Source organism: Felis catus, chromosome C1 (genome assembly GCF_018350175.1).
Source record: "Felis catus isolate Fca126 chromosome C1, F.catus_Fca126_mat1.0, whole genome shotgun sequence".
NCBI lineage: Eukaryota > Metazoa > Chordata > Mammalia > Carnivora > Felidae > Felis > Felis catus.
The window spans coordinates 11,169,013-11,181,106 of record NC_058375.1 but is presented as its reverse complement, the minus strand read 5'-3'; the positions used below and the strand labels follow the sequence as shown (position 1 = coordinate 11,181,106).

At 49.0% G+C, this 12,094-nt stretch overlaps 1 long non-coding RNA gene across 1 annotated transcript; it reads right to left on the bottom strand.

Annotated features, from left to right (window-relative positions):
- Nucleotides 1-2,252: 2,252 nt before the first annotated feature.
- Nucleotides 2,253-11,970, bottom strand: LOC123379480. Its single transcript, XR_006583940.1, has 2 exons — nucleotides 9,103-11,970; nucleotides 2,253-2,697 (listed from the first exon to the last, which is right to left on the bottom strand). It is a non-coding gene; the product is annotated as an uncharacterized LOC123379480 (long non-coding RNA).
- Nucleotides 11,971-12,094: the final 124 nt, after the last annotated feature.

Here is a 12,094-nt window from a genome sequence, read left to right as displayed (position 1 = left end):
CGAGGGAGACTGGGGCCGGGCCTCAGCCCCGAACGGTTCTGGGAGCCAGAGCGAGAGCTAAAGCGGGGAAGGGGCTGGTCCTCACGCCTGGGCCGGCACATCCCATGGATGACTTGGCAGAATAGAGCTGCTGAGCCCCGGTCGTCCCCTGGGACTCTGCTTTAGGGGAACTGGCAGGGACTCTGGCTCCTGCCATTTCGGTGAGGGCCCCAGAGGAGAGATACCCTCTCCAAGGCTCCATGGGATACGCCTTGGGGAAGAAGCCTGAGAGGCTCTCTCTCTGTGGCCTCGTGTGTCACCTTAAAACTGCGAAGCTGTGGGGGAAGGGGGCGGGGGAGGGCTGGTTAATACTGCAGATTCCCAGGCCCCAGTCCAGACAGATCTCTGCATGGGGCTCAGAAACCCAGGGGGAGTTCTGCCCACTGAAGTTTGAGAATCTCTAATCGAGAAGGGGGACTGTGTCTGGGGCTTATTCTCTAAAACACTGGGACAATGCTGAGGATCCCTATGCAGAAACTGCTCCCACCAGTTCGTGCAGAGAAAAGATGGATGCAGGGCTTAAAAACCCATGCTCTGGAGGCAGAGAGCACTTGAGAATGTAAAGCCAGCAAGCTGTTCCAGACTGATTTGCATAGAACAGACCCTCATCGGTATTTGTGGGTTTGCCATAGTTCAAGAATATTGCTGAAGTAATTTAAAAAGCATTTAAAGAGAACAAAGTTGAGAAAAACACTTTAGGGTTCAGAAAATATGATGTTTTCATTCATTTACTTTTGAGGTTTGAGTCTCATGAAGATGCTCAGCTTAAATGACATTTTTATTGTTTTGAGCTCAGAATCAAGTTTCTGTTGGAGTTAGGCAGTTTACTTCAGCTACTTGGAAAAGGCAGGTTTCTATATCACCAGTATGGGGCCTTGAAGGACCCAAAAGAAGTAAAATAGTTAAAAAAAAATTTTTTTTTAATGTTTATTTATTCGTGGGGGTGGGGCGGGCAGAGAGAGAGAGAGAATCTCAAGCAGGCTCTGTGCTGTCAGTGCAGAGCCTGATACTGGGCTCAAACCCACGAACCACAAGATCATGACCTGAGTCGAAGTTAAGAGTTGGACGCTTAACCGACTGAGCCACCCAGGCACCCCTGGAGCCAACTTTTAATAGTGACGAGACTATGTGGGGGGTTTGCCTTCTTGAAAAACAACTCACATATATGTGAAAGCCAGATATGGTTTTGGTTTGAATTATTTGGGTGGGCTGTGGGTATTAAAGTCCCTGGTCAGTTACCCTTTGGGTTTATGTGGACACAGCCCTCAGAAGGCTGGCCAAGCTCCATGATGCCGTGGGGGAATTCTTGGTCATTACCTATTGTAAAAGGAGAGAGAGGATCGCCCAGGCCTGCTGCTCCTATCGTCAGGCAGAGCTCAGGAAATGCTGCCCAGATGGGTGAGCCCTTTTCACACCTCTTGTGTTGATTTTCTCGAGGGTTCTCAGGGTTTTAGGCAGGATGAGAACTCAGTTCCCTGCCTCATTTCTGAGGCCCTGGGCCTGGGCCCTGCTGGTAGACACAACCATTGATCTGCCAACATCTGAGATGCATGCTGGGGGCTGCGTTTTCCTTGAACTTTTTCCTTCTGAGGCCACTCATCTTGAGGAATGGCAGCTTTTCAGAAAGGAAGATAGTGGAGGAGGAGCGGCGGGGACTGCCCATGAGCAGTGACTGTAGAACTTCCAGCCTGTTCGTTAGGGGGAATCGTTTCTGAATGACCCTGAGGGCTGTGCCCCCAAGCATGGATCTGGGCAGAGAGAAACGATCTGGACTGGCTACACATTACAGCATTTGGTCATGTGGAAAGAATGAATCTTCAGGAAAAAAATCACACCCTCCGCAAAGGATTTTTACAGAGGCAGGGGTGAGCCAGAGCCGATTCTGACAATATTCCAGCGGCAAGGGAGCTCGGCGGACTTAGTCATCATTGACTTATGTTTCTCTTCTTCCTCCCACATCTACTTGTGTAACTGTCTTTCGGGGAGGGGCGAAGTAATATTAAGAAAAACAACAGCACTTCTGTGAAGAGGAGGGGGGAGGGATGGGGAGGGGTTGGGAGGAGCTCTTGCGATTTGGGGGCAGATGGAGTGGACAGTGAGGGGCATTCCAGAGCCTTACAGAACTGGGTGGTCCCCGCAGCCTGAGTTGCTAGAAAGGGATTAGAGAGGCCGACGGAGATATCGTTGGCTCATAAAGCACAGCACTCACTTAGCACTTTATAAATACCAGCTTACTGATTAATCATCACAAACGCTCTCCAAAAGCACCGGGAACCCCTTGACTGATTGAGAAAGATACACAGAGGTCAAGGTTCAGGGACAGCCCCGATAACTCTTTTGAGTGATTGGAGGAGTGAGAACAGGGTATGGGGTCACAGCCGGGTTGGTCTCAGGGGCTTTCTCGCCTCCTGCAAAGTCTGGAAGTTGTACACAGGGTGCACAGTGGGGGCGGGGGGACCCGCTTGAGGCAGGTGCTCGTGTGGCTGCCTGGCAGGACAGGGGCATCGGGCACCAGCTGCAGGTAGACCCATGTGTAGGTCATCAGGACCCCACCTATCCATCTGTAGAGCTCTCTTTTTGTGCTTTTCTTGGATGCGGTGAATCTCCTTGAGAACCAACATCATCTTTCCAATGAGTTCATGTGCTCAACTGGGCAGGCTGGAAAAAAGGAAGCTGAGTGGGTTTTCTGCTCCTGTGAACTCCCAGGCAGTTCAATGTCCCAAGTTTACACCTGCCAGCCCAATTGTGAAGTCTCCAAGCGAGTGAGTGAGTGTGTGTGTGTGTGTGTGTGTGTGTGTGTGTCTTGTGGTTAAAACCCAGTAAGGCTGCACCTCTCATACCTTCCTGGACCCCTTCCAAATATGGCAATAAAATGGGCAGCTGATTTCGACTTTCCTACCACTCTGTGAAAGCAGTGTGACTCCCCATCCAGGCAATCAAGACCTATTAAGTGTATTGGGCACCAGGCTCTGGTCCTGGAGTTCTTTTGGTCACTGGCAAAAGGTGGAGGGGTGGGAGGTGCCCAGCTGGAAGAGTGAGATTTGCTGGACACCACGCTGGGGGACAGAGAGGTGACGACGGTTTGAGCTGGACTGTAGCACTTGTTACAACCCACAACGAAGTTGTTCGTAAAGCGTCTGACACCCTTTACCCCCCTCCCCACCGCTGACACAACCTCCTGGGGCAAAGGACCTGTCTGTCTGGGTCAACTTTGGTTTGGTGCCTGGTCCAAGATACTGCTGGAGAAATCTTTTTTTTTTTTTTAAGTTTACTTATTTATTATTTGGAGAGCGTGCGCGCGCGCGCGCGCGCGCGCACACACACACACACACAAGAGGGGGAGGGGCAGAGAGAGGGGGAGAGAGAGAATCCTAAACGGACTCCATGCTGTCAGCTCAGAGCCAAAATACGGGGCTCCATCCCACAACCGTGAGATCATGACCTGAGTTGAAACTAAGACTCCGATGCTTAACCGACCAGGCCACCCAGGTGTCAGGAGAACTCGTGGTCGGATGAATGCATGATGGCATGCTCTGCCTGCGGGCTTGGGGCAGACGAGGCATTTTCTCAGTGTCCCCTCCAGAGCATCCGGTGGCCCATTTTTAGGTCTCAAGGTCACTGCCAAGAAAGAGAAGCTGCTAAAATGACACTTCTCTGCATCCACATGACTCAACACAAAAGTTAGCAGGAGCTCTTGAAAAACAAGCCTCTCAAGTGTCTGTGCCCTAGCGTCATCGGCATCAGAGAGGGATCGGGGCCCGGTGACCTGCTGGTCCTTGGTCATTTATCAGTTCTCTGCTCAGCAGATAAGGTGGAAGAAACAAATTGGAAGGAACAGATAAACACTGCATGTGACTGCTGCAGGGGCACCCGAGGATTTGGGAGACTTGCAAGGGAAATCGTAAAATTAGCACAGTGTAGAGATAGGCAATGTCAACTGAAAGGGAGAGCATAGTGCGTGGGCCAGGGGCACCTGACCTACGGTATTAACTGAGGAAAGCAGATGGCTCTTTCAGGAGGTGGCTGATAAACCCAGATGCCTGGAGGAAGGGGCATGTCCTGAAGACATCATTCTTTCAGGTTTGATCCTGCAGGAGGCAGGTCTTCCAGACTCACTGGAAAAACTCCTTTCTCTCCAGCTGCCGGGCTCCAACTGCGAAAGGTGGTGTGGTTTCGTGGCTAGGAACTGGGTTTGAACATCCCAGGGGGGTGGCCTCGGGTAAGTTCCTCTGCCTTTCTGGCCTCAGTTGCACTGTCGATAAAATGGCAATAACTATCTCGTCCCAGAGCACTTGAGAGGATTAAATGAGAAAATGTGTCTGAAGTGTTTAGTGTGTGGTGCATGGTAAAATCTCAAAATGCTCTCAGTGACAGACGTGATGATAGTCCGACTTCCTGGGAGTCAAGTGGCAGGGAAGAGCCACACCGATGTTAATAATCTAGTCTGGGGGAGAGGTTAACACAGAGATGGGCAAAGCTGGCCCACTGACTACTTTTATAAACAAAGCTTTATTAGGACACAGCCACGCTCATTCGTTTAGAGATCATGCCGCGATGGCAGAGTTGAATAGTGGTGACAGAGACCCGGTGGTCCCTGAAGTGAATGGCCCTTTACAGGAAAAGGGTTTTTGCTGTCTGGCCCTTTACAGAAAAAGTTTGCCGACCCTATCGTCTCTGAGTAGTAAAGAACCAGCTGGTTTCTGGACTTCCCTGAGGAAAGGGATATATTAGAGCAGTTAAGACGTCTGGGTTCTGAGGCTCTTGTTCTGGGGCGAGTTCCTTCCTTACTCATCGCTTTCACAGGTAAGACAGGAGTGATACACACAGCCAGCACTAAGTGGGATAATGTCTGGACTGTGCTTAGCACAGTGAGTGTTTGATGGTTGGCAAGGATAGTATAAAAAAGTTTGCTATTATTAGCTATTGAACTTCAACTGTTGAAAGGGACAAAGAAACTCCCGGGAGAGGGTCATCACTGCAGGCAGCTCTCTGTACAGAATGCCCAGCGGTAATCCCATAGGAAGCCCCAAAAGAGGGTGTCGACATCAAAGGTGAACTCTCCCATGCAACATACCCAGTAAGTTAATGATTCTAGCTCCTCTCCAGGAGAGCAGCAGATCAGAATATGAAGGGGCAGCCAAGGTCAAGGCCACGAGGTCTAGCCACTATGTGGTTCCACATAGTAGGTACCCAGTATGTGCTGCCTGAAGGAATGGAGGCTGGTTGTTTAACCACAAAAGGGATTCATCAGTCACAAAGAGAGATGAAGAAAACAACACCATTTACAATTGCACCAAAAAATAATAAAGTACCTAACCAAAGAAGTGAAAGACCTCTACTCTGAAAACCATAGAACGCTGATGAAAGGGATTGAGGATGATACAAATGGAAAAATATTCCACGCTCAGGGATTGGAAGAATATTGTTAAAATATCCACGTTACCCCAAACAATCTTTTTAAAAAATGTTTATTTATTTTTGAGGGGTGGGGAGGGCCAAAGAGAGAAGGAGACACAGAATCCCAAGCAGGTTCCAGGCTCTGAGCTGTCAGCACAGAGCCCGATGTGGAGTTTGAACTAAAAAATCGTTGGGGCGCCTGGGTGGCTCAGTCGGTTGAGCTTCTGACTTTGGTTCAGGTCATGATCTCACGGTCTGAATGACCCTCCCCCATTCATGCTCTGTCTCTCTCTGTCTCAAAAATAAGTAAACATTAAAAAAAATTTTTTTTAAATCATGAGATCATGACCTGAGCCAAAGTTGGTCGCTTAACTGACTGAGCCACCCAGGCGCCCCTACCCAAAACAGTCTCAGGGATTCAGTGCAATCCTTATCAAAATACCAACAGCATTTTTCATAAAACTAGAACAAATAATACTAAAATTTGTATGGGACCACAAAAGCCAAAGCAATCTTGAGAAAGAAAATCCAAGCTAAAGGTATCCCGATCCCACATTTCATACTACATTACAAAGCTGTGGTAATCAAAACAGTGTGGTACTGGCACAAAAACAGACACACAGCTCGAAAGAACAGAATTGAGAGCCCAGAAATAAACCCATGAGCATACGGCCAATTAATCTATGACAAAGGAGGCAAGGATGTACGATGGGAAAAAGACAGGCTCTTCAACAATGGTGTTGGGAAAACCAGACAGCTACATGCAAAAGAATGGAACTGCACCACGTTTTAAAATTTATTTTATTTTATTTATTTTTGAGAGAGAGAGAGAGAGGGTCCCAAGCGGGCTTTGCAGTGACAGCACAGAGTCTGACGTGGGGCTTGATCCCATGAACCATGAGATCATGACCTGTGCTGAAACCAAGAGTTGGATGCTTAACTGGCTGAGCCATCCAAGTGCCCCAGAAATTGGGCCACCTTTTAGCACCCTACACAAAAATAAACTCAAAGTGGATTAAAGTCTTAAACGTGGAACCTGAAACCATAAAAATCCTAGGAGACAGCACAAGCAGTAATTTCTTTGACGTCAGCTGTCGCAACATCTTTCTAGACACAACTTCTGAGGCAAGGGAAACAAAAGCAAAAATAAACAATTGGGACAACACCAAAATAAAAAGCTTTGGCACAGCAAAGGAATCAACAAAACAAAAAGGCAATCTACTAAATAAGATATTTGCAAATGGCATATCCTTGAAAGGGTTAATACCCTTGGGGCGCTTGGGTGGCGCAGTCGGTTAAGCGTCCGACTTCAGCCAGGTCACGATCTTGCGGTCCGTGAGTTCGAGCCCCGCGTCAGGCTCTGGGCTGATGGCTCAGAGCCTGGAGCCTGTTTCCGATTCTGTGTCTCCCTCTCTCTCTGCCCCTCCCCTGTTCATGCTCTGTCTCTCTCTGTCCCAAAAATAAATAAACATTAAAGTGTTAATACCCAAAATATATAAAGAACCCTACACAACATAACACCAAACAGAACAAAACAAAACAACTCTCTAGGGGCGCCTGGGTGGCTCAGGTCATGATCTCATGGTTTGTGAGTTTCAGCCCCGCATCGGGCTCTCTGCCCCTCAGCACAGAGCCCACTTTGGATCCTCTGTCCCCTTCTCTCTCTGCCCCTTCCCCTCTGGTTCTATCTCAAAATAAACAAATAAACTTAAAAAATAAACTATGTAGGGGGCTCCTGGATGGCTCAGTCGGTTGAGCGTCTGACCTCAGCTCAGGTCATGATTCCATAGCTCGTGAGTTCAAGCTCCACGTCGGGCTCTGTGCTGACAGCTCGGAGCCTGGAACCTGCTTCGCATTCTGTGCCTCCTTCTCTCTGCCCCAACCCATTCACACTCCGTCTCTGTCTCTCTCAAAAATAAATAAACATTAAAAAAATAAACTATGTAATTAAAAAATGCAGAAGACCTGCATAGACATTTTTCCAAAGGAGACGTTCAGATGGCCAACAGACACATGAAAAGATGCTTAACGTCACTCATCATCAGGGAAACGCAAATCAAAACAAAAATGAGATATCACTTGCCACCTGCTAGAATGGCTGATAAGAAACAACAAAGTATTGGTGAGGAGGAAAAGGTACCCTGGTACACGGTTGGTGGGAACGTGAATTGGTGCAGCCCCTGTGGAAACGGTATGGAGGTTCCTCAATTAAAAGCAGAAATACCACATTATTCAAAAATTCCACTATTGAGTATTTACCCAAAGAAAATGAAAACACTAAATCAAAAAGATATTTGTATCCCTATGTTTATTGCAATATTATTTCCCATAGCCAAGACAAAGAAGCAACCTAAGTGTCCATCAGTAGATGATATGTATATATATACATATAACAAAATATTATGCAGTCGCGAAAAGGGGGGGGATCACCACTTTTGAGACGATGTGGATGGACCTAGAGGTATTATGCTGAGTGAAATATGTCAGACTAAGAAAGAAAACAACCCATAAGCTTGCACACAGAAGTGGAATCTAAAGACAAACAAACAGGGGCGCCTGGGTGGCTCAGTCGGTTAAGCATCCCACTTTGGCTCAGGTCATGATCTTGCTGTTGGTGAGTTCGAGCCCTGCGTCGGGCTCTCTGCTCTCAGCACGGAGCCCTCTTTGGACCTTCTGTCCCCCCCTCTCTCTGCCCCTCTTCTGCTCGTTCTCTCCTCTCTCTCCGAAGTAAAAAAACAAATGAACAAACAAACAAAAAGCAGAAGCAGACCCTATAAGTAGAGAAGAAATGGATGGCTGCCAGAGGGTGGGGGATGGGCAAAATGGGCGAAGGGGAGTGGGAGATCCAGACTTCCAGTTATGGAATGAACAGGTCATGGGGACATAAGGAATACAGTCCAGGATATTGTAATAGTGATGTATGGTGACAGGTGGCGGCTAGTGAACATTGGGTGCCAGCTGTACTTAAAAAAGTGATCTATCGGGACGCCTGGGTGGCTCAGTTGGTTAGGCCTCCCGCTTCGGCTCAGGTCATGATCTCACGGTTTGTGGGTTTGAGCCCCGCGTCGGATTCCGTGCGCCCTCTCTCTCTGCCCCTCCCCCGCTCGCACTCTGACTCTGCCTGTCTCTCAAAAGTGAATAAATGTTAAAAAAAATTTTTTTAATTAAGTAAAAAATTAAAAAGTGATTTATCAAACAGCACTTCTGATTTCTATGACGATAACGCCGCAGTCATCCGGAAGATAAAATTTCTGCCTCCAATAGCGTAGGGTCTTAGGAGCGAAAGCAACAGGCTCAAGAGGAGAGGAAACTCAAAATGGGGGGCCTTCTACTGCTTCCTGCCATGGGATACAGGCAGAGGCGTCGTGGTGGGTTCCTGGGGGAACAACACGTTTAAAAACCAAAGCAGGCGCGTGGGGTCATGAATTGGCCCCAATAGCTTGGGACACCGAGCACGCGGACGCAAATGGCACATCTTGATGGAAACGCGTGCAGGTTTGATGCGCCGAAACGGTCTGCCCTCCCTGGGCGCCCCACCTCCTGCGTCAGGAGGCCTCAGCACGAAACAGGGGGACACGTACGTTAGCACTAGCGGGTTTGGGGTTTCCTCTCCTCGTTAGTTTCATTCCTAAGACCCAGAAAAAACTGGAAACCATTCCAACTTACCAGGAGCACGCTTTGGAATGCAGATCTGGAAGCTATTTTTTTCTGCAGACACTCATGACTCCAGTTCTCACAGCAGCCGGCATGGGTGGCTTTGCCAAAAGCTGCTAGGGAAGGGCATCTTATCTGTGAAGTCACGAATCCAAGAATCCAAACAGGCCACCATCGGCGAGGGTGGAAGGAAGTTGTTTGCCTCAGCTTCTTGGGGGACCAGAAGATTGGGAGGCTTTGGGGACCGCAGGTACCCTCTACCCCGGGGGAGAGGCTGCAGGCAGCTTCTCCCAGCCACCCGGTGGAGGCAGTGTCTCGGTAAAGGAGATGTTGGTTGCCAATAACAGAAAGTCAAACCAACTGAAGGGAAGGGCGGGCATCCATGGGGAAGAAAAGCCGGCTCCTGACCGCCCTGCCTCTTCTGCTTTGTTTGTCCTTTGATTCTTAAGCTTCCTCATTTTCTGTGAGTAAACTCCCTTTCCGCGGGAGTGAGCTACAGGAGGTTTCTGTTGTTGGCAACCAAAGAATCTTAAGTGATACAAAGGGTCCTAGTGGAACCCAAGGGCGGGCATTGAAATTGGCCTTCCCCAAGAAAAAAACTGGGAGCCAGACAGTCGTCAGCAATCAAGGTAATCAATCTGTGTCCTTGGAATGCCTTCAGCTTCAAATAACAGAAAACCGAATGTGGGCAGACTGTAAAAATTTGGAGCCCCTCCCAAAATGACTCTGGCCGTGTGATTTGCTTTTGTTTGATGGGATGCTAACCAACACCAGGCACAGACACTTGATAAGTATTTGTGCTTGGGGGCTTGCTCTCTCCTGCTGCTCTGGGAACGCGTGCCCACCGCCCTGTGAAAAGGCCTGGTCTAGCCTGCTCGGTGATGAGAGGCCATGACAAACGGAACCAAAAGGTCCCGGCTGAGGCCTCTCTAGACCAGAATTTCTCATTCTTGGTACTACTGACACTTTGGATCAAGTGAGTTTTTGCCGTGGGGAGGCCGTTCTGTGCACTCTGGGACGTTCAGCAGCATCCTTGGACCCCTCCAGTCGTGACAACCCAAACTGTGTCCAGATGTTGCCCTAGTGTTCCCTGGGGGGAGGGGTGCAAAACTGCCCCTGTATGGGAGCCACCCCCTTAACCCAACTTGCCTACCAGCGACCAGGCATGTAAGTGGGGTCACCCTAAACCATCCAACTGCAGCCAAGCCAGCCCAGATCAGTACAAGTGCCGTGGAATCACGGCTCGACACACGGACCCACGAGAAATAATAAATCTTTGTCATTTTCCATCACTAAGTTTTGAGCGGTTTGCTCCATGGCACAAACGGGTGCGCCTGCCTGTGGTGGCTCAAACAGGGGTTTGTGGGACACGGCAACGGGCACAGAGGGAGGCAATGCAGGCAGGGCGCGGAGTTCAGGGCAGCCGGCAGGCACTTGCCAGGCCTTCCTTGTCCTTCACTCCTCTGTCCTTGGAGGTGAGCGCCGGCCTCTTGCCTGTCACCTGACGTTGTCCAAGATGGCCGCTGCAGCTCCAAGCCTGAGCTCCAGGGATGAAAAAGGAGACAAGGCAAAGGGACAAAGGGCAAAATACTCTTTCCTAGTGGAGACTTGCCTTTTATTATTACAGAAGGTAAGTCCTCCCCACGGGCCTTGGCTCACAGGTCATTGGCCAGAACTGAACAACATGGCCAGCTCTAGTTGCAAGGGAGGCTGTGCAATCAAGGCGTTCAGGCTTCAGCCCATACGGTGGAGGAAGGCGATGACTGGGGGGCTTGTGGTGTCCGTGTCACTGTCTCTCTGGGAGTCCTGGTTTCTTGCCTTTCTTGTTGTGTATCTACCCCACCCTTCTCCTTCTGAAGGCTGGTTTTTGTTTCTCCGAGCACGAGTGGGGAAATGGCCACTCCAGCCCTGGAACTGCATCGACTTTCAGCTCCAGTGCCGTTAAGGAACGATCTGCGTGGCATCCCAGTGGCCATCTTTCAAGCACCAATGGCAAAGATAGCATTAGCCCAGCTTGAGTTAGAAGAGAAAGCTGATTGGTCTGGCCTGGCTTGGGGATGTACTGCTCAGCCAATAGGGTGTGGCCAAAAGAACCGCATTAGGTAGGACAAATCTGATTGGTGGAGGGGGTGGGGGTGCGTTTTCAGGGAGACATCCTCAAAATGGTGTATCTAGTTCGAGGAGTGGAGAGAAGAGATTGCCATCGTGGGCTGTAATGTGATAGGGTAAAAATTAACGTGTCCTCAGAAGGCGTAAAATACAGTGAAGTCATACATTGCGTTTACCTTACGCAAATTCAAATACACATGTGCAACCAACAAAAACATCTTTTCCCACACGATTTGGCTTCCAGACATGAGCCAGCTACTTGAACGGCTGCCTGACTAAGTGATCTTTTCTGGTGCTAGAAAAAAACTTGTTTTGGACTTTGGGGATGTGGTACAGTATAAGTCATACCATGTTCTTTATGGAAAATTTCCAGGATCTTCGGGAGTATTTTTAAGGCCAGGTATACCTTTCTCACTGTCTTTAGCTCCTAGCCCTGCGTAAGATGTGCTTTCAGTGGAATATCACACAAAGAACATACCCTATCTCCTTCCGGTTTTAATCGGTATAAAGAATCCATTTGGCTTTAAAATACCAAAATATTTTTATTGTGGCTTCTTAAAAATAATAATAATAAAAAAAAAAGAAATGGCATTCGTGACTTCTGGCTCTTCCTCCCATTTTGTTTGGCTGTCCCGGCCACACCAGAAAGGCAGCAAGCGGGGGCGCCTGGGTGGCTCAGTCGGTTAACTGTCTGACTTCGGCTCAGGTCATGATCTCTCAGTCTGTGAGTTCGAGCCCCGCGTCGGGCTCTGTGCTGACCGCCTGGAGCCTGTTTCAGATTCTGTGTCTCCCTCTCTCTGACCCTCCCCCATTCATGCTCTGTCTCTCTCTGTCTCAAAAATAAATAAACATTAAAAAAAAAATGGGGCGCCTGGGTGGCGCAGTCGGTTAAGTG